A 23,519-nucleotide genomic window follows, 5' to 3' on the forward strand; every position below is an offset into this window, starting at 1 on the left:
TAATCTTATTTCATGGTATCATCTCTTCCAGGTAGCTAAGAACACAGGCTCGTAAAAAAGCATTTCCTGAGATGTTACATCACTGAGTCAGGAAGAAGCAAGAGCTACTGTCAAAAGTTTATGCTCACAAAACAAAGTCAAGGCAAACCGTAATGAGATTAATGTCTGCATGTGTTTAGCATCATAGCCAACATTAAAAACTCTTAGATTTTATAATAAATATAATAATATATATAATTATATATAATCACAATATAATTATTTATTATATAATTATATTATTATTATATAATATATAATATATAATTTTATAATAAATATAACTTATTGTATATATAAATTGTATAAATATATACGCACATATATGTATAGTTTTCCAAAAACTACTGCCATTAAAAATATTGTTGCATTTCCCTGTGGAAAACATCAATAAGTGAAAAACAAGTATGTATGGTTGAGGAAAAGGCAAATTCAGCTGCTCTCTCAGAGGAAGAATACTGAACTATAAATCCTTCTGAAGACAGAAATGCAAAGAAATCCTACTCATTGTGCTTTGACTGTGTATTCCAGTCTTCCTCACAGAATTAGGTAAGAAAGAGAAGGTATATTTGCCTGCCAGGTAACAATTTAAAGAGGTGGAATCTGAACTGATAGAGAAAAATGAGATCTAGAAAATTATATTTGGGGAATCTGTTCAAATTCATTTTGATTTTTGAGTGTCTGTGGAGGGAACAGAAATCATCTTCTCAGGTTTTCTGCAGAAGAACTGAAGACTCAAAAAGAAGGTGGGAAAAATTTTTGTCTCTGTACTTAAAAAAGCAATAACAAAAAAGAAGATAAGCAGAAAAATATTAAATTATTTCTGCATAGGAAATTTACAACAGAGGTTGTAAACAGTGGTTGAACAGAGGTTATGCTGAGCACTGAGGATTTAGTAAGTAAAGCACAAGACCCTCTTAACTTTCAGAATTTACTTTAAAATATCTAGTCTGTTTGCACAAATCTTGCTTTTAAATCTGTCAAGTTACAACCACTGAATGCCTGAAAGCCTAAAATACCAGAAAAAAAAAATTTTTATTTTTAAAATTCAAAAATAAACTTTTAGTAGTATTCTTATAGATTAAATATCAATTGTCACTCTATTTTGTAGCATTTTATCTAGGAATATCTTGAAATTTGTTTTAGCTCTGTTTTCCATTTTTTTTATCAGTGCAATTATGTCATGTATTTTTACCCATGTGTTCTTGAAATGAGCTTCTGCTCCCATAATTTATGTAACTCTTGGTATGAAATTCAGAGGGCTTAATCCAGTGAAGTAAACAGCAGCAGCAAAAGCAAGCTCATCTTCATGTCAGTATGCAGTACATAGTGGAATAAGCTCAAATTGAGAGACTATAGGAAAGGAATCAGAAATTTATCAGTGTATCCACCAATTAACTGAATAAAATACATATAATAAGACTGTTGCTTGAGAAAAAATAAAAATTAAAGATTGGTGTCAGACGCCAGTTAGCTGACCCCTGAGAGCAAGCAGGGAATGTGTCAATAGCAGTGCTTGCATATATGTATCTGCACTATTTATGTATATCACTCAACCTGACTAGGCCATGCTGTAGGCTCCAGAGATTAAACCACATTAATTCTTTCCCTGAAAGCAGTTATGTATATTATTGTAATACAAAGATATTTGAACAGGTTTGCAAAATCCTATTGTGTTTTTTCATTTTGAGTGGGAATGACATTTACTATTAGCATCAAATTGTATCAGCTACATAACTGTGATTTATATTTTAAAAGTTTCAGCTTCTGGGTCATCAGAACAGGAACTAATTAGCGATTACAAATTTTTCAGACTCTATCACAAGCTTCTCACAGTCATAATAACCTCAATTCTTATTCGGTTCCTTACTCTTTTTCAGAGTTACATCCATGAACCAGGCACATCAAGACAAATAAAGATGTTCATCACAAAAGAATATTTGACATTGATCTAAAGCAGCATTTATGCAAGGAAAATGAAGGAGTTACAGTGGTGACGTCACAGGTCTGGCCTGTACCAACATCAAACAGAGCTCAAGGAGTGCAGCACAAGCAGACCCCAGAGGTTCTTTTCACATGAAATAATAAAATATCATAGAATCATAGAAATTTTTTGCTTGGAAAATACCTTTAATCATAGAATTATAGGGTGGTTTGGGTTGTAAGGAACCTTTACTAGACCAGGTTGCTCAAAACCCAGTCCAACCTGCCCCTGATAGAGCCCCAGGTATAGGGCATCCACAACTTCGCCAGTCAATCTGTACCAGTGCCTCTGCACCTTTACAGGTGATTTCTTCTTCGGAAGAAGAATTTCTTCCTAATTTTTAATCTAGACCTGTCCTCTTTCAGTTTAAAGCTATTCCCACTCATCATTCACATTGATATGTGTGTGGACTTTCCACATACATGGCTGCAATCATGGGGGGAGGTAGAGCTACACTTGTGTGACCCTAGCATGTGTGTGATCCCACAGGACTCACCACTGTTATTCTCATCCTCAGAGCAAATTTGGGAATTGGTTGAATCTTTCCAGCTCTCTCGAGTTAATGAGAGGCAGTATCTTGCCTAGAGTTTCTGTGCCTGGATATAAGCTAGTCATCCTAAATCCTTTTTACATCAAATTAGGACAAACAGCACTGTTAGGGGGTTATTCAGATGGTCTGTTGGAGAAGTCTACACTTGGTCAGAGGAATTGGTTGCAGTTGTGCAGAATTTAGAATGGGAAGACATCTGTCTCTGAGCTCAGCCTACATTATCTCCAGAGAGAACAGCTTTGGCCTGAAGTCATCTATTTCCTTTTCAACCTGAATTCTTGTAGGCCAGAAATGGGAATGAAATCCTCTTTTACACCAGAAGTCTAGAAATTCCTCAGATGCCCAGCAGCAATATCCATTGTTATGTTTCTCTTGGGAGACACAAAATCCTGTTGTACCATTCAACTTTTTCCCTTTCCAAGCTGAGATGGATCCTTATGCTATTTCTTGGCCATCCTCATGTGCTTGCTTGCAAAACCTCAGACCTCTCTTTCATCCATGTCCTAGGAGTCCTTCAGGCAGTTTCTTCTGTTGGAAAACTCTGTCTTTGGTATGCTGCACGTGGGGAACAAAAGCTGAGGCAGGACTGAGTGCAGGCAAGGAGGTGTCTTGCTCACAGACTGGCAACAGGCACTCCCAGGGCATGAAATTTGCCTGTCAGAAAGTGCAGAGGTGTTTCTGAGACAGCAAGGTGCTGCTGCCACTACTGATGTGCATTTGCTGGATGTGTCTGGTGCAAAGAAAACAAGGATTTAAAATGTCAGAACCTCTGTGGGGTGGAGGCAGACTATCAGTTTTCTTTTTCCAAAAAAATTTAGTAAAACTTATTTGTTTCTCTTTCTAGGGGGAGATGCTGGTGGCACGATCCCTCCGATGGTCTCGCTGCTGGTTTACAGGAGGGAGTAATTTTCACTGGAAGCTAATCTTTACTGTGTCAGAGTCTCAGTGTCAATTTTATCTGTGTTTCTTGCTGTCACTGCTATTTTCCTCAGCAGCAGTGCCACTAGCCCTGATATTAGCCACAGCTGGGCTTTGCCTCAGAACAGACCAATGTCTTTTTTGCTCAAAAAGTTACAGAAAGGGGAAGCATTAATAACAGTAAAATGATGCTGAAGGCATTGCTGAAGGGTAACAGAGGTTAACTGGGCAAAGCTATGTTGGTCTGACCCAGGCAGTATCCCAATAGCAGGCTTAGAGTTCACTGATTTATATTCACATCCTAACCTGAGGTTTGCAACTGGAGCCCATTTCCAAAGACCTGTCTAAATAGGGGCAATCAGGAAAATGAACCTGACTTAACCAAAAGTGTGACTGGAAAGTGGATTAGCTGATGTGCATTTGTGAACACTCCTAGGAAGAATAAAACTCGACTTGTTTCTATTTATTTTATTTTACTTTTGGCAGACAGCTAATTACAACTAATACATTTTTATTCTCAGAAAGGATGTTAGCTATTGAATTTAATGTAATTTAATGGAATCACTTTAAAAGCTGAGTCATGTTAATGTTGGGATTATTCAGTGTAAATGAGATCTATTTTAAGAACTCTTGCCAGAAATTTAAATTCCCAGTATCTTCTTTGGGTCCTGCTTCTGCAGCAACCACCAGTCATTTCCTCAGATAAAGCTCTCTTGAAGGCTAGTGGCAGTAGGAAATCTTTCTTGCTAAATGCTAGCTGCAGCAAATGGAGGTTGGAGAAACAATCTGATGGAATAATGAGTAGCAGTTTCAACAGCTGAAATTCTGTCCATTAACTTGGACATAACATTCTGTTCCATAACAATGTTCTCTGAACCCCAGGACATGAGGATATGCTACGTGCTGCTGTAGCTTGCAGCCAGCCTTGCTTGCTGTGGCCAAGCCTGTAGACACAAAGCACCAACAGCATAAAGACCACAAGGCTCTGTGGTTACACAATTATTTGTCTGTGGGATCTGCATAAATTGCTTGTAATGATAGTCTCAAAGGAAATGAAGTACGAGCAAATGCATCAATCCCTTTAAGAAATAGGAATGTCCTTGTCTTGAAAGCCACGAGATCTCTCTTCTTTCACTTATTCTGCCTCTAGTTTGCTAAATAACGTCTTTTGCCTTTTGTTTCTGATGCAGTGGTGTACGTGCTCCTGTCCTACCGAGCCATTATAACAGGACAGCTCAGAACAGCAAATGCTGTTAAATAAGCTACATTTGCAGCAGCTACAGTGCAGTAATTTTCCATAATAAGTAATTTGAATATACAAAAATAGCAGCATGCTTTAAAATGTTCAATATTTTGCAATACAAATATATTTTTAACAATGTTTTAAAGAAAATATCAAAGCAATTGCCCAGTAAAAGAGGGAAAATGCTTACCCACCTCAGTATAAGTCAGAGTAGTAACAATTTCATAAGACATATCCGTCTTTAATCCCTTTCAGAAGCTTCTGCTGGCTGGCAGAAGGCAGACTATTTCCCACTCTCCCTGCTTTTTGCTTCCTATTTAAAAATCATTTGGATTCATCATAATCAACACAATATATGTACAATCATGAAAAATAGCCTGCAGCTCTGCTGGATGAAGCATATCAGCTTGTTCTCCAGTTTTAGAAAATTCTATTTTATGGCTATCGCAATTGCAATGAAGAAGCAGAGTTGCAAAGAGAAGCTGTTTGAAAAACATACAGAAGTATTTTGACAAAAAGACTAAATGATGACAAAACAACGTCCTTACAAAATCATAAAAAAATAAAAAGTAATAAAAAGGGAATTCACCAGGGAAGCACACAGATGATATTGTTATCTATATTGTTTGAGAAAGTAAATTGACAAGCGAAAAAAAGAAAAATAACCTCTGATATGCATGCAAATCTCGAGTTCTTTCCTGATGTAGAAGTTCACCATTGTCCCTGCAAAATCAGAATGCAAGTAAATCTAGCAACCAGATCCTAGCTTTTCCTCCCCTTATTTCAGTCCTATGACTTGTAGATTTTCTGATCTATTTTTATTCAGTGAAATTTTAGGTTAATGATACAAAAAAAAAAAATTGTCTTGATGATAAAGAGTATTGAAGTTCTTCATTTCTGTTTTCAATGCCTCATTATCCTTATTTATAGCATCTAAAATCTGCAACTTGACAAGACTCCATAATGCTTTACATTTTACAAGTCTGGAGACAAAGCAACCTGCTTGTCCTCTACATGTTTAGTGCTGTCAAATCATTAAAACTCTCCCAAGGGTATCCCTTCTTGCCAAATTTGAGACCTTATTAAGATTTACAGGAGGAGTTTGACATTGGTGAACAGTAGTAGCATATTTCCCAACTGAATTTGAACCAGACAGCCAGCTCCAGGTCTCAGAAGTTTGTCTTATTTAGCTGAAATTTCTCTTTCTTAGGGCTCATAAATAATGATAAACAACAGTGACAAAAAATGAGCTGAGAATAACGAGAAAAACTAGAGAATAATCTAGAAAGGAACCAAGCTGGTAAGTGTACTGGACTGAATCAAACCTCACTGAAGGAGAAAGGATGTGCAAGTCAAGTTCAAGAAGCTCCTCATCCAACTGTAGGATCAAACATTGGACCTTCCACTGACTGAGTGGAACTCCAGAGACTGAAAATCATGTCAGTCTAAATCCTTAGCACCTCCTGCCAGGTGGATCTAAAACTATCCCCCAAGAGTCTGAAAATGCAGGCTTCTATAATCTCCCCTGCTCCAGAGAATTACTCATACAGAACTGAAGATACAGTAGGGAAACTCATCCAAGTAATACTACAGAAAAAAATGCCATGTGAAAAAAGAAAACAGTATTTGCCTCCCTCTGAAACACTCTGTAGTTCTTCTTCCTTGGTATCCTTAAAGAAACAAAAATGTAAGGTTAAAAGTGATTGATAGTTTTCATAGAAATGATAGTGGGTAGTAATTAGATTTGAAGTGATGGAACTGGGAGACCTGGGAGAAGATGCAGCTCTCCCTCCCAAAAGAAAGAGTAACAGTGACAGGTAAGGGCACACACTTGAGAGTTGATGCTTGTGTTAAAAGGGGTTGTAACTGTTGTATGTCAGCTTATGAGATCATGGAAAGAAGGAACTGGAAGTGAATCCTAGCAAATGCACGTATGTGTGTGTGACAATTTTGAACTCTAATTCTCTCTTTCCTGGTGCTTACACCTTCTCCCACCTTTGTACCCCCTGCATTGCTGCAGACAATGAGACACTGACTGCTGGTCTCTGCTTACACTTTTACAAACAGGTATTTGTCAAACATTCAGTGGTTTATACTATATCCTATTTCTCCAGCTTACATATAACACTGGCATGTAGAAAAAAAGCCTTAATGATGATGATGAAACAGCAGAATTCTGCTGATTCTTTCCCCAATATAGAATGGGCTGAAGCTGTGAGAGAAACATGGAGATAAATTTATGGCAAGAATACATATAATCAGAAGGAGAAATGAAAATCCCATGGTGAAATCAAAGAAACACAAAAAAAATGACCATTCAAGACAGTGCTTGATGATTGCGGGAAACACTGGAAGTTTATTTCATCCTGCTACAAGATTCCTGTCTTATGGCAAATTTGACTGCAACACCTCATCTTAATAAATAATTATTTTAAAGGCAAAAATTCCTCTCTTTCCTTTCCAGATACAACAAACCTCTTTAATTCCCTTGTATGTCCATTGAAACAAATGCCCTAAACCTCAGCAGGTGGCAGAGAAAGCCATTGGGGCAGCAGATGATTAAAGTCCATTGGAAAGCACCTGTTCCTCTACCTGCCCCTCTAAGGGCTGAACCTTAGACTCTGCCACTTCACCAGATATTTATTTTTTATTATGTTATATCCATGCTTAGAGAGCCTTACTATCAGTCCCTTTTTACCCTCCCCCCCTCCCCAGAACCATGAGGAAATCTGCTGCCCCTTCACCTTCACTCCTTTTCTTGCAAGTGTCAGCTTTGTCAATCACAGAGAGATGATCCAGCTCATGAAAATGTGTCACAGCAGCCAGAGTTTCTGCTCTGACCTTCAGCTCTGCCCTCTGCTGTGACTAACAAGTTTCATTTGCCACTCAGAGAAATCTGGTTGTTTCCAGCAAAATAGAACTTCTTTCTTCCTAGGAGAAAGAAAAAGAAAAGACCACTAGCTGAGGAAATGTAATAATTTCCTGATTTTACTTCAGTTTTTGTTCAGGTCTAGGAACAAGTTCCTTATAGACCAGAAAAAAATCTATATGAATCGTTAACATTTGAGCAAGAAATCTATCCTTTAATTAGTTTTCATCTCCTGTTTGCTATGAGTGGGAGTTTTCATACAGAGAATGTACAGAGCAGAACAGGTTTCTACCAGGAACAAAGAAATAGATTTTTAAACAAAAATGGTGCTATATTTTCCTTGATACACTTGTTCAGGATCTTATTTTCCATCCACAAACACTTAAAATGATATCTGTATTTTCTAAATGTTCTCCGACTGAAGGTTGTTATTACTTGTGAGTACATAATTCCAAAATTCCTGCTGAAATCTGAGTGGGAGAGTAACTGATGTGGATGGCTGTTTTACAGCACTGCAGGATGAAAGCTTCAGTGTCCAAAGGACTTAGTGGCTGAAGGGCTAAAGCCACCCCTAAATGGACATGGGGCCCAGAACAGGTCTGAGCTTCCTGGAGACATTTGACAGCATGCCTGAAGATGTAAACACTTTGAAATAGATCTACATCCATGAATTTAACCTGAAAGCTTCCCTTCAGGGAGTTGGTCCAATTCTGCACACATCCTGTGGCAAACACCCAGGAGCTTTTATGGCAACATAAACTGTCACAAAATACAGAGGCAAAGAACATTATCCTAATATGAATTGGATAATGTAAATAGATAAGCAAGTACTTCTCTTTTTTTTTTTTTTATTAATGTATCTTTTTTACTGAGCTATCAGCCTCCAAAACTGTCTGTGAAATGTGCTTTTATCAATGTCAATTTTAATAGCTTTAAGGCAAAATTCTTTATTCTCCATATAGGAAATACATTTACTAGTCTCTCTTGTATACACCTCCATTATGAAGACTTGCTGAATTACGTAGTAAAACTTGAGTAGTTCACATATAACCACTGCATGTAGTGATTGCATAATCCATGGTAACACCATAAAACTGTTTTCTGAGTAACAGCCTATAGCCTCCTTTTGAATTTCCTTGGATAAAACGTGTCTTAAAGAAGTGTATAAATATCCACTGAGCACCCACAGACTTCTGTTTCACTGCTTCTGAATCTCAGCACCTAATCTTGCTTTTATGTCATGTACTATATTACAAGGAAATGAAATGCAATTCAGTAAATTATCCACTTCAAGTTGTGGCCATTTCAGTGGATAAAGGAAAAAAAGAAAAGAGCCCTTTATCTTCTATTTGTTTTAAATCCCACAAGGATGCTGGCTTTATATTTACTCTTAGCTTGGGCTTTACTGTGAATCTTCAAGAAAGCTCCTCAAGTAGAGATATAATGAGCAGAGATGTCTTGAACAAAAGTAATCTCTGACTCTTAACACAAACACCATTTATCGCACATCTAGTAGCAGTAGAACTGTATCTAATTCCTGACAGCCAAGACTTTGATAATAGTGGTGAATCCAACATTTCACTCTTGCTTTTAACAATTATCTAATCGGGGCACTCCAGAAAAGGCATTACTCTTAAAGCAGGAAACAACAGCCTGCAATGTGTGAACAGCTGGATCCCAACCGAGCCATGGTCAGCACATCACATCAGAGTTAGTTTACTTATCCGAATATTAACACTGAGGATTTCCTTTTAATCTGTTTGTTTTAAGACTCTAGAACTCTAAGTGATTATTTGATCTACCAGCTAATACCTGTCACTGTGAGAGCCACTGGGAGCACAGTGTTCCATATGGATGCACCATAGCCCCTGGTCTTTGGCCTCTAATTCAAATGTAGATAGATCAGTATTTTTATAGCTGCGAGTCATTGATGCCAGGCACCTAATCCTCTCCTTAAGTAATTCCACTAGTTCTGGTCTGATATTCAGAAGTGTACAAATTTGCTTTTTGAATTAACCTACCCTTTCTTGAAACAAATTTCTATTAGCTGAAATGACCAAACAAAATTTATTCCCCGAGGTTTGGAAACTCTTTTGTTTTCCAGAAAAAACAATACACATCATGTACACAATAGACCCCACTCAAAGACAAACAATCCCTGACCGGTGATAGCTTCTTGAAATACCTTACTGAGAAATATAACATTAGTAAGAATTATTTGTATTCAGCTTCTCTGTGAATTCAGCCCTTAACTAGTTAAATTATTAAATCCTAATGCATAACCATATGCATGTTTTAAAGGGAAGAAACCCAGACCACACTGACTTTAAAAATATTGTTATCTACTTTCCCTCATCCATTTGACCTTGAAATTAAAGGCTTTTCTTTTTCCTGGCTTTACTCAGCTGATGTATTTCAGAGCAGCAATATTACTGAAGTCAATAGAAGCATTGGTATGGGTAAGTGCTACTCAAGATGAGGAAGACTTGCACTATCAAGCCCTAAAATTGTTTGCTTACCAACAGCCTATGGAGAGAACGATAATGGTTTACATGGAAAGGTGAACTAGGCTTGATATGAGAACTATAAATACATCCTCTGATGAAAATGTTATTCTAATCTACTTTTTGAATAGAAATAGCTGGCAGCATGAAGATTTTGGTGGCTAAATTCCTGTTTGCTGCATTTTAAAGAGAAAAGGAAAATGCTTCTTTAGGAAATCATGATATGTTCTCCGAAAACAGTAGTTCAAAATTAAATATTCTTGCATAGTTCACACCACTAGTGCATTAATAATTTGTACTATAACTATTTAACCCCTAGGAGAGAAAAGTAGAAACTGTTTTTAACATTAGCTGACTCTATGCTAACCCAGATATTTCTGACCAGGGTTAAACAAAGGAATTGTATTTTATACTTTAACCAATGAACACTTATACATATATATATGATTCTTCTCTAGGAACACTGCCGCAAGTGGACTAGAAAATTAAGCTTTTCATATTTGCTTCCCGGTGGAAGCTATGTAAAACAGAATAATAAATGATTGTCACCTTATTTCAGAACATAAAATTAATCTTAGAAAACAGAAAAGTCATGAACAATATTGCAGCAGTATTTCATGGTTCACTGGTTATTATCACTTGCCAACATTAAGGTCACAAAAGAACATTTCTCATTTGTTGCCTAGAGTATCTGTGACTATATTCCTATTGTCAAACCTAACCTTTTGGAGAACCACAGGAAGGCAAAAAGGAGAGGAAAAAACTATTTTAAAGTATATTTTCTTTTTCTGCAGTATGTGGTAAAATAATAATAGAATTAAAAACTTCAAGCTGCTGGAGATAGAGCAGGTCATAAACTTTAAATATTTAGTCCCTGTTGTGAGTAAAGCATTAATCAATAAATTAGCAGCAACACCAGATGAGTTCCCTAGAGCCCAAAACCAGAATTTCCCATACCATGAGTGGTAGCCAAGCCTTCACATAATTTGAAGTTTTGCTAAAATGGGCCATATAGAAAACAAATTATGTTTGGGGTAACAGAATCCATTATTTCTTGGCCAGTGATTTGAAAGTAAACATGGATATTGGTGTACACACACACACACAAAAAAAAAAGGTTCATAGTTCATCCAATACACAAATTCAAGACATTAATTTCAAGGAAGTGTTGTCTATCCATCAGCTATACAGAATTCCACTCTTCTGTGCCACTGTGGGGGACTGAAATAAATTGCTTTTCTCAATCTTATGTCTAATAGAAAAGTAGCCACTTCATCCCCTCATGACATTTGTCACTAATTGGTCATACAAGGGTTTGGGAAGGAGATTCAGTACAGCAAAGAGCCTGTAAGAACTATGGATCCATTCCTACTTGGATTTTTTCTGGAAAGACATTTTCAGACTCTGTAAAATGTTCTTAAATGGAGACATCATTAATGGCAACATGATGCACTCAGTCTTGCAAAACTTAGGAATTACACAGGTGACACAATACACAAAGAGACTAAGTCTATGTGAGTAAAATTTCATTTTCTCCAGATCATTCACTTGACAAGAAATAGCCTGAGTCAATATTACTAAACTCTTCTGTTCTTCAGAAGGAAGTGTTTGCACCCAGGCAACTGTTTGAGAATGGCCCTCAACTCATTCTAATTCTCAAAATAAGACCACAAATTATTTGGTAGAATGCCAGGTGACATCTTCCCGCATGCAAGAAACCTTCCTGACTATTTATCAGCAGGCATAAATAAACTGCAGTGTCTGAGAAGGCACCAGCATGCTTTTCTTTACTGACACAGTTGTAGCCAGAGTCTTCCAGTCCTTCAGTAGGGTCCCTTAAAAAATCTTTTGAGAGTTTGGCTAAAGAAAAGCAAATATGAAAAAAACAAGCCCAGCCCATCTCCCAATAGAAACTATATAAAACTAAGAATTAATGGACTATTCATTCATGGTCGTTATATTTAAGAGGAATAAGTAACTTCAAATATTAAAAGATCAGATTTTGATACATAACACATTTGGCAGACTCAAGTATCGACTTCCCAGCTGATGTGTGGGTGATTTATGAACATCTTTTCCATTAACAACAATGGAAAATGCTCAAGTCAACCTCTTCAGTGCATCATATCAAGGGCAAATTCCTACATCATTTGCCTTTGTTACTGATTCAAATACAAGCTGTGAATAGACTAGTACACAGATTACACTACAGCTCAAGGAGTGGGAAAAAAAATCCCTGCATAGTACAAACAGACTCTTTATTTTGAATTTATTTATTTTGTTAATAAGATTCAGTGTTCTCCAAAGTGACATCCAGACTGAGACTCAGTGCTGGCAGGGTAAGGGAAACAAACAATTAGGCTTGTTCCTGTAAGCTATTTTTTATTGTGAGGTCGTGAACTCTCTCCCCCTGACTACCCTCACACTAAAATAAAGTGACTGGCTTAGATATAAAAGTGTTTGTGTTTTGACAGCTCTCCTGCTCTGCGTTTTCAGCCAGAGCATAATAGGCAAGCAGCAATGAGTTGGCAAAGCATTTCCAATTAAGCATATAGGGAGCCCCTTTGCCAGTCTCCAGCAAGTGATCCTACCTGCAACCCCCAAGTGTTCGCCTTGGCCAGAAACTGATTTTGAAAGCTAATTAATTCTTACATTAGAAAGAATTTTAGAACATATTTTTTCAATATAATACTGCTGATGCAGAGCAAGTATTCAGGAAGACCACATTATCAGCAATGAAAATTTTCTTGCATTTTTTACATTAACATTTTTATGTTGAGGAATCTCCAAGCACTTCATAATTATTAATCACAGCAGCAAATGTCACCATCACTGGGATGAAGCATGATGTCTGGATGAGCACCAAAGATGTATATCTCACTGTCTGCCACACTCCCCATGTTATGTATTTTAAGCAACTCTCAGTTTGGGGAAATGCAAATAAATGAATAAATGCATTTATAGTGCATTATAAATAAAAATTTCTTAAGCCCAAGTGAATGAAGCATTACTTGTATGATGACATCCTCCTGCAGATACCTGGAAGTTTCTGCAGCTTAACAGAAGAGGAATAAACACTTTCCCATTCCATCAGAGCAAGCATATATATTCATATCCGGTATTAGGATCTGTCTGGTAAAGCTTTTTTCCTGAATGTGTCATTAAAGAAATTATAATGATGACTGATCTTTTTAATAACTAAAAAAAAAAGGCCAGAGTATTTTCTTTCACTATGATATTTCAGAAGTAGCTGTGATTAAGATTGGCTTTGCTATGAACCCACATGTTCACTGATAGGTGTGCTCATGTTCACTGGGCTTTCCACAAACTCAAACTGAGATCCGAGTAACTTCCAAGAACCAGAGAAGAATAAAGACAGCATTTTGGACAAACCACATGAAATATGGTTTTGTTTGATTTCTGCACAGAAGGATTTTTATCCCCATCAGGTGGGTTTTGCTTTGATATTTTCACAGAATCACATAATGGGTAAGGTTGGAAAGGACCACATCTGGTCCAACATTCCTGCTTAAGTAGGGTCATCCTAGACCTCATGGCACAGGATTGTGTCCAGATGGTTATTGATTATATCCAGGGAGGGGGATTTCGTTACTTTTCTGGGCAATCTGTTCCAGTGCATGTTCACCTGCACTGTAAAATTCTTATGTTCCAGTGAACTTCCTGTGCATCAGTTTCTGCCCAACACCTCATGTCCTATTGCTGGGCACCACCAAGCAGAGCCTGCACCATCCTCTTGGCACCCTCCCTTCAGATACTGATATATTTTGATAAGGTGTTCTCTCAGTCCTCTCTTCTTGAAGCTGAACAGTCCCAGCTCCTCAGCTTCTCCTTGTAAGAGTTGCTCCAGTCTCTTCATCACCTTTGTCACCTTCGACTGGACCCACGCCAGGAGCTCCATGTCTTTTTTGTACGTAGGAGCCCAGAACTGAACACAGCTCCGGGTGTGCCCCCCCAGGGCTCCATGAACCTGCTGATTCTTTCCAAGGCACACCAGGATTCCTTTGGCCTTCCTGGCCACCAGGGCACTGCTGGGACATGGACAGCTTGTTGTCCTGTAGGACACCCACGTCCTTCTCCAGAGAGCTGCTTTCCAGCAGGTCAAGAGCCATCCTGTGCTGGTGCATTTTGAGCTTCTCTTAACAATGTGAAAATCTTATCTTTCTCAAACTAAAAGTGAAGCAAAGATCTTAAATGCAAAACCACATAAAGTCACAAGTGATTACAATTATTTAAAACCACTCACAGTGAGATGATTACTTGAAAATTATTGACTACTGAGGGCACAGTAAGTGACAAAGAATTCAATCAAATATTTAGGGGCAGTGGGAGTTTGGTCTTGCTTTGGCTAATATTATACCAGAAATGGTCTGGAAGGATTTTTTTCCTACCAATTGAATTTAGGCAGAAAGTGGGTTTGTATCTCTTGTTCCTCCAATTATACAATTATGCAAGTTCTTAAAATGAATTCTGTCAGTAATGCACATTTTCTGACACAGAAAATATGGATTAAAACGTTTTGATATTAAAAAAGAACAAAGAAAACTGTAAAAATTAATTAAATCACAAAAAATGTTGTCTGAAATATTGTAACTAAGCCAGGTAAATAAGGTCTGGAAGGGTCATAATTATTACTATTATTATCAGATCTTCCTTTTTTTGTAGACTGTTCCCTTCCTCTTTTTGTAGACCATTCCCATGTGGTGTCCCTCACATGGACGCCATTCCTACTCACTAAATACTCACTATTGAATCATTTATAAAATGCATGACCATGGACCACACAGGATTAATAAATAAGTCTCAAACAGGTAAAAAAATCAGAGAAAGACTGTTCAACTGACCAGGAAACAGACTTAAAAGAAGAAGGGGATTTTGCCCTAGAGAGAAGATCTTTTCTCTCTTTACAAGTTAAGGGAGTTATAATTCAACAAGTTCACAATAAATTATTAATTCTGACTTGTAGCAGAAATTGATAAAACAGATGAAAAAAATATAGTAAGAAATTCTGTAATGGCTTGAAGCACAGCTTCCCCCTGTGAGTTTTTACTCCCTTAATCCACAGCCTTCCAGTGTGTAGGAGCCATGTGCTCTCCACCAAAGGCACGTCTATTCACCCACCCCTCGACACTGCCTTTGCTGGGGTGACTGCTGTGGCAGGTTCAGAGTCTCCAGGGAGAGCCCGGGAATGTGCTAAAGTGTGAGCAAAACACTTGGAAATGGCTCTCTTTTCCAAGGATTTTTAGGGATGCAATCAGTTCCTGTTTAGGCAGCTTGGACACAGTCCATGCCCAGGTTTTCCCTGCAGAAAGCACAAGTTTAGAGCAGCCTAAGCTCCCCCATGATCCTACCCAGCCAAAGCATTCTCTGCTAAGAGCACAGGCTCTGAGCTGTGGAAGCAGGACTCTGCTCTGCTGTCAGGAAGATGAGCCATATCTTTGAGTAGGTAGAATGTTTTGAAAAGCAATGCAGTATTATCCTAATGCAGTTGAAAGAGCCTTACTGGCAAGACAGAGAGAGAGACAGAGAATTTCTTCAGCCAGTCAGAATCAATGGGCATCCAAATGCCTTTGCTATGGTTTAGTGTGGAGTTTGGGCTCCACACTCTGACCTAGCAATGATGTCAAGGAAGGTTTTACTGTTTTATAATTGTTTTAACCTACCTTCTTCTACCCACTCATATTCCCTACTGCAACACTGGCACCCTCTGAGCAATGAAAGGAGACAGTTGGTGAATGAGGTCTTATTTAGAATCAGTGAATATTTAATTTCCTTCTTCTTTTGTCTACTGGGAGAACAGGAATGTAGCAGCATCCTCCTGTTACACAAACTCATAGTCCTCAAGGCACTCATTACAAGAAGGGCTCTGTGGCATAATACTGGGAATTCCCTCTTCATTTGTCCCTCCTGCACCCAAAGTTGGTTTATATATGCATATACATATATAAAAATTTTTTCCTGTATATGTGGCCAATAAGTAGTTATATAACCATTTACTCGCTTTTCCCATCAGAAATGTTTGGCAAATAGGAATGTGACACTGATTTGGTTTGTTTCTGCAGTGAAATTACCATTTTTTTTTTTTTTATTCTTGGGTACTCACTCTTATGCCTGGCTTCAAACATTTCCAGATTTAGTGTCAGTAAAGAATTTCCCTTAGGTGAGATTGCTGAGGACACAGTAGAGCAATGTAGATGTGCACTGTAAGCTCATCTAGTATATTTTATCCAATGGATTCCCTGCCATTGCTCTGGCCTCCAGCACTGCTGCTATTTGAGCTCCACTTGATCTTTACCTATGGTGCATCCATATTTATGTCTACAGAGAATTGTGTCTTAGCTTAGGACTGAGGTTACTGGGTTCAGTATGGAGACATATTTCATGTTCTGTCCCTTATGGCTTTAAATTCCCTGTAAGACATAGTGAAACACTTCCATAACCTGAAACACTATGTACTTTCTGAAGCAAGACCTTTCTACAGTTCATGTTTTGTCAATGAAATTGCAAATTCATCCCTCAGAAATATTTTTCCAAAATGTAGAATTCAAAAGACAACATCAAGTACATGAATTTCTTTCCATTGCTGTTTCCATACATATTTCTTTCTGTCTCTCTCCTTCTCTCACCATCATTTACTTGATTTCATCTTTTCTGCTCAATATACTAAACTGAGGGCAAAATCTGGTTATTAGGCATGTGTTTGTAATACTGGAAACAACATAATGAAAGGACACCCTTTCATTAATATCCTTTATGTCCATTCCTATTGCTTTACTAATATTGTGAGAAACTCAACACAGGTCAAAACTCATCCTGACCCTACAGCTATTGTGTTGGCTTCAGACTCTCCTTTACAAAGAGAAGGGGAGAGGCTGTTTGAAACACAATTTCCCTTTTCCTCCAGTTATTCTAAAGTTTTGGAAGGTATTGCTCTACAGTTAAACGTGCTTTGGACCACATTTCTGAACAGCTTACAGGGACTACCACATAATCTAATGAATGCTACATTTGAAGGGTTGCCGTCATTAATTGGCACTGTAATACCCACCTGATCTCTTCCTTCCTCCTTCCCAAGTGTCAACTTTTAAAACTCAAGATTTGTCTGCTGATATTTTTTAAGGGATAAATAATTTGATTCATAAGACTTTGAAGTACCTATTCAATCACAATGTGATTACAATGGAGTTTCTCTCTGTAGAGTGAGTACAAATCCCTAACTGGGATTTTTGGAACAACTCACCTGTTTGCAAAGTTTAAGTTTTGCAGCACAGGACTGTGGAGAAACCGGAGTTCACTTGGATCCTAAGTTCAGTATGGAAAAGGCAAGAAATATCTTGTGAACCTTTAGACAACAGCTGCAAAAGGAAAATTTCTACATAAGCTATATAAGCTATTCATGATGATACATTATGACCACCACAGAAAATGGTCCTAGACTTTTTTCTCCTGAAAAAGGAAAAAATAAATAAAAGCCAATACAAAACTTTACTATTTTTGACATTATTCTGGTATCATAGGCAGGAATTAAAAAAAAAAAAAAAAAAAAAAGTAAGTCCATCTTGCCTAACACAGTTTTTCATTCCATGTTTGGCTAAAGTGACAGTTTAGATTTCTATAGACACATCTAGGAACATGAGAGAAAAACAATTTCTGATAGCTTCTTGATGCAAGCAGGATTCATCTGAAGATGTCAGTAGCTCTTAGGCTGGCAATACTCACTGGAGATGTGTTTTCTAGAGAAGACATGATTTGTTATTTTATTTGAAGTTATTAATAGACAACTTTTTTAATTTCCTAAAGTAATTTCTGTTTTGGTCATTCACATAATTTGTTTTTTCTTTTCAAAAAGTTCTGCCAAGAACATATAGTTGTATATATGTAATTCTCGCTCCTCTTTTGCTTCTGCTCATTCTGTTTATCAATTTCTATACATCCCAGAGCAATAGACCTCTCTCACCCCAGAAGAACATCTACATAAAGATTGCAGCCTTTAAAGATGCACAATTCAGTGCATAAAATATATTGCCATCCACTATCTATTTTTTCAAAAACACTAGGTTATGAATTGCTAAAGAAGGAAAACTGTGTATAGAATCCAGGTGAATAAATAAATAATATTCATATTATTATAGAAATAAATGTCCTTCATAGTAGTGTCAAAAATATAAGGAAATAGCAACAACGAGTGGCAGAGTGTTATGCGAGGAATGGACTCTGATCAATCTCATACTCCACTGCAACTTTTCTGATTTCTCAATATATTCTTATGACCTACAAAGATCTCAGAAATATAGATACTTTTCAACATTGCCATTACCCACAAAGAAATTTAATGTCAGAGAAGAATGGCACATCTTATCAGAGCACTTCATCTTGAAAAGTGTAAAACAAAAAGTTTGTTGGAATTTTTGGCCAAGAGAAAAAAATCCTTTTTCAAAAGAGGAAACTTTCTGGTCACAGCCATGTTCTTCAAATATCCGCAAAACAAAAATTAACCCAGCAGATGGTTTATCATTATATCCTAGGGGAAACCAAGAAAAGCATTTTTCAGACAATTGAGGTAACATAAAATCAAAGACACACTTATAAAAAGCAAGAAGAAATAAGTGTCTAGGAGTCTCAGCCTCAGTGAATTCTGTGGTTATTAATTAGGATTTAATTCACTGCAACTCTCTTCCTAATAGACTGGTAATTAATTATTCTATTGGCTGTTTAAGAATCATGGTATAATACTGTGCTGGAGGAAACACATTCCAATTTACATTGTTCTGGCCCAGCAATGATATTGGGGATGATTACTCCATTCCACCCTTCTAAAAAACAACCTAAAGGACAACATATACTTTTAGCAGACATCCTCAATACCTCAATCTCCCCTCTTCTGATATGGTCTTGCATTACAGGATTTAGTTGTAAATACAAAAGATTTTTGCTGGTTTTAGTGTGAACCTCAAGGTTATGGGTTGAGCAGTCAGAAGGCCTTTTTACATCCTTCTAGTGTACATCCCACAGGGGCTGCATGGGACCATCCTGCATCCCACATGATGGTCCCACCAATAATAAGGGACAGTCTCACCCAGTAGCAAAAATGATGAAATAACTATGTTAGAAAACTGCAAAATGTGTTATTCAGATGGCTTGAGAAATCTTGCTTGGAAGTGATCAGATGAAAAAAATATTAAAAAAAAAAAACTCAAAAACCCACTCCAAATGCATATTTTCCTAAGATTCATACTGTAAGTAGTTAAAAATAATAGGAATTAAGGTCTTGACTAATATGTCCCTTTTTCTTGCAAATTTTTTCAGTCTTTTATATTTTCCATTCACTTGTTGCATCTATATGTAGACACATTTTTATATCCCTTTCTTCTATAGACAGATCTCCGTTTCTGACAATCCACTGAATACCCATCTTTTCCTTAAATCAACACATTTAATATATAAGCAATCCTTTTCATCCCCAGTGAAAATATGAATGGGAACAAACCCCACCAGCCTGATAAGAATCATAGACATTTCCCTGCTGATAAGGCATTCAGTATCTCCCAGATCAAAGGTTAATTAACTCAGTATAAAACATCCACTCACACAAGGAGTATCTTCTAATTTTACCATTTTCACTTAATTCAGATGTTGTCATAAGGAACACCTGTTGCACTCAAGGTGTATTATTTTTCCATACACCCTCCTAAAGGATCCAAGCCTTCAAAAGTTAGTTACACAGCCAATTATTTTAGAGTAATCAATACCTACAATATTGACATGGTCTTCCACAACCTTTCACAAAGAGCATTTCCAAAATATAAAAAAAGGAGAAAAAGTTCTGTGTGATCTCTGAAGATTACATACTCAGATAAATTGTAGATTATCCAAACACATACACCAGTGATATAATTTCATATATTTCCATAGGAATATCTTCACCTTACATGTGTCCCTAAACTAGAAACAAGTTCTTGTGGGTTCTCTGCCCTTTTGACAGTCTCTAAACCTCCACAGGTAATTTCCCAAAATCACCTCTTGATCACCTCCACAGATCTATTGTCTATGGAAAACAACTAAAATTTTTTAAGTACTATGTGTTTTTTATTCAATTTTGGTTTATTCCAAGATTTTATTTTAACTTTTTTAATTGCCAGAAGAGTTTCTGTGTCTTTTAGAGATAACTGAATATTCAAGACTATCAGTCTTCCTTTAAAGAAAAAAAAAAAAATTCTGGACTCAGTGATGAAAACTGTAATATTACAAAATGAAAACTGAATAAAAAATGTGGTTTTTGAGCAAATTGTCTAGATTGGATGGAGAACTGAGCAAGCCAGTGTTCTGCACGTCCCTGCCCATGAAAGGGGGGCTGGAACTCAGTGATCCTTGAAGTCCATTCAAACCCAAACTATTCTACAATTCTGTGATAGGATGAAACAAATTTTGCAAATTCACCAGATATTCCAGATAATTTTTTCAACTAGCAAGAAGTTGGTCCTTTTTAAAAGGGATGTCAGATCTTGCAACCATCCAGATTTTGTTGCCACTTTTGCAGTCCTTAATGCCCTGGCATTTAAGTATAAATTGGTATTTTTTAATCATTCTAGGCATTTGATTGAATATGCACTTTATATGAGAAGGGGATAGGAACTTTCTTGCAGAAGTTCCATATTAGAGTACATGTATAACTGATCAGCTCTGTCCTTAGCCTGTGGGAGAGGTAAAGAGTAATGAAAGGACACATTTTGAGACGTGCTTACCACACACAATGATAGCGATAAGTTCTGAAACACAAAGCAAACCTTCACTGAATGTACTAGTGTTCTTCAGCAGCTGCACTTTTTGAATGTGTCAATGATTTAAAAGCTATTGCCTGGCATAATCACCTGGTAAAGACTTTGCCCAACCATGAAAACATGCTCAGAAGATAGTCCAGGTAATCTTACCCTGTTCATAAAAGTTAACTTTTTAGTGTGTATCTATTTCCAAGTGTCTTTGAAATTCTGAATGTCCTTTTTTTAAAGTGGTTGAATAAGAATAGATATAAACATTGGCATTTATATGTGCTGTGCTCAAAGCTGAAGGACAAAAACGATGGGCTGTTGTCATTGCATTACGATGCAATTGCTGTGCAGCTTTCTTTAGCCTTGTAATTCAGGGGGTCAGATAAAATAGCCAGGAAGGTCCCTTTTAATTGGAAAATCCATTAAATAGACAAGGAGGAGTGGGAAATGTATACTATGAAAAATACAAGCATTAACCTAATTTTTGCTTCAAGATCATATGCTGGAAAATATTTACCAGAAATAAACAGAGCTCAAGGCAAGGGTCAAGCAGCAGAAAGCTGAACAGTTAGTGTACCATTAATATAAAGGATTATAGTCAGTATATGACTGAGAATAATTCTGTGGATGCTCTGGCAGAGACAAACATACAAAAGGCTTCTAAATGAAACCAATGAAGCGGGAGTTCTCATAGTTCAGGAGCACACTAGCATGGTGCAGCTGAAAAAGGAAAAAAAACCACCCACTGGGGGGGAAAAAAGTAATAAACTCTTGCTACCCATGGGCAAACTTCACAGCAGTTGAATAAGACAAATAGAAGAAAGCGTCTGCTGCTGCCCAGAGGGAAATGTAATGACCCAAGATATGACCTGCCATAGAGAGAGCCCTACGGAATAAGACAGAAGTAGAAATCTGGGAAGTTATGTGAAACTAAAATAGGATCTGAATTAAGTCCAAGTCAGCCAAGCACTGATGGAATTGAGAGAAAATTTTGATAAAGCACTGCTGCTCCCTTCCCCCACTTGAAGATAAATTATTGCCCAGGCTACTCAAATCCAAACATAACACATGTAATGGGATATATATTGTGGCTGAATTGTCACACTAGCATTGTTTATACTGGAAAAAGGGCAAGTGTAGGAGTCTCTGAACAGAGATTGAGAGTGGCCCATCTGTTACATCCACATACTATTAACACTGAGCCTCCAAAACCATTTTAAAGTCTGAGACAGTATTTTCTGTTCTGTATGAAGTACAAGACCTTAAACTTCATAAGGACTGTTTAAGTTTACTGTCCTTGCTGAAACAAATCACTGCTGTGAGAGAAGTCATTGTTTGTGCAAAATCTGACTTAAGAATTGCCTTGTTTCTGCTTGGTTGGGGTTTATTTGGGGGATTGAGGTTTAGTGGGGGTTTTTTTTCTTTGTTTTTTGGTTTGGTTTGGTTTTGGTCAGTTTTCTTTATTTGGTCTTGTATTTCAATATCAGGAAATGCAGGCAGGGCAGCTTTCAAGGATAGAAAAGATTTCCCAGTGTATAAGATTCATGTACATCTCTGGCTAGAGTTCCTCTCAAGTAGCAGACAAACAGTGCAGAAAATATTTGAGCTATGGATTAGAAAAGTAGTGATTCTTCTGTTTCTAAAGGTCTCCCAGGTTTATGTATTTTCTGAAAATAATAGAGCTCATTTTTCATCATCCAAGGTAATTAAGCTGAGCATTAGCACTCATTCTTTACTGCTCTTTCTTCTTTCTGGCAGTCTTTATCTATTTGACATGAGAGATTAACATTATTCCTTTGAAAAAAAGTATCTGGCCCAAATTTTCTTCCACAGTCTCACATCCAACAACTCCTTTTAAAACAGACTGAAAAAGTGAACTTTTCACAGAAACGTTAACATTAAACATGTTGACCCATCTTTCTTCTTCCCCTTGAATTGCTGAAATATTTGTTGACTATGACCTAAATCTGTCAATAGTTTAGCAGCCTTGAAGTTATATTTTCCAGTAAAAAAGTTTCTCTGGAACAGGGTAAAATTCTCCCTGCTGTCTGTGTTAAAAACTAGAGATTATAATGCAGCACTTCAGTGTACTTCTTTTATTTCATTTCTTCTATATTTTTTTTTGTCACAGGTTTTCTTATTGATGTACATTATACATATAACAAATTATTAAAATAGAGATAGAGGCATCAATATGTTTACCCACAAGATGGGGAAGGGCATAAAAAAGTGAGCATTTATCGCCTCCTTCATTTCTATCTGAGAAGATGGCAGGAGATATTTATTTTCTGAATCAAGAATTATAAACTTGACCCAAAATACACAGGCTTTTAAGTGAGAAAACAAAAATAAGGTTAAAAGGTGGCTGTTCTTTTTTTTTTCCTTTATCCTCAATAGTTCTTTATGTATCTAATAGTATCTAAACGTTCTGCCTTCATTTTATTCTTTGGTGATCTGTAACTATTTGTTCTTGCAGTGATGTTCTCCTCTGCCTTAAACAATTATTTCCCTTCCCTGTTATTTTTTGTCTTGAGTTTCCTTATAAGAATTAATTATGTCCCTTTTCAGACTTTGTTTTAAGAGCCTACCCAAGCTGTGCTCTCTTGAACATGTCTATATTGTGTTCTG

The sequence above is a fragment of the Onychostruthus taczanowskii genome, unplaced genomic scaffold (genome assembly GCF_017590055.1).
Source record: "Onychostruthus taczanowskii isolate IOZ18803 unplaced genomic scaffold, ASM1759005v1 scaffold11, whole genome shotgun sequence".
Taxonomy (NCBI): Eukaryota; Metazoa; Chordata; class Aves; order Passeriformes; family Passeridae; genus Onychostruthus; species Onychostruthus taczanowskii.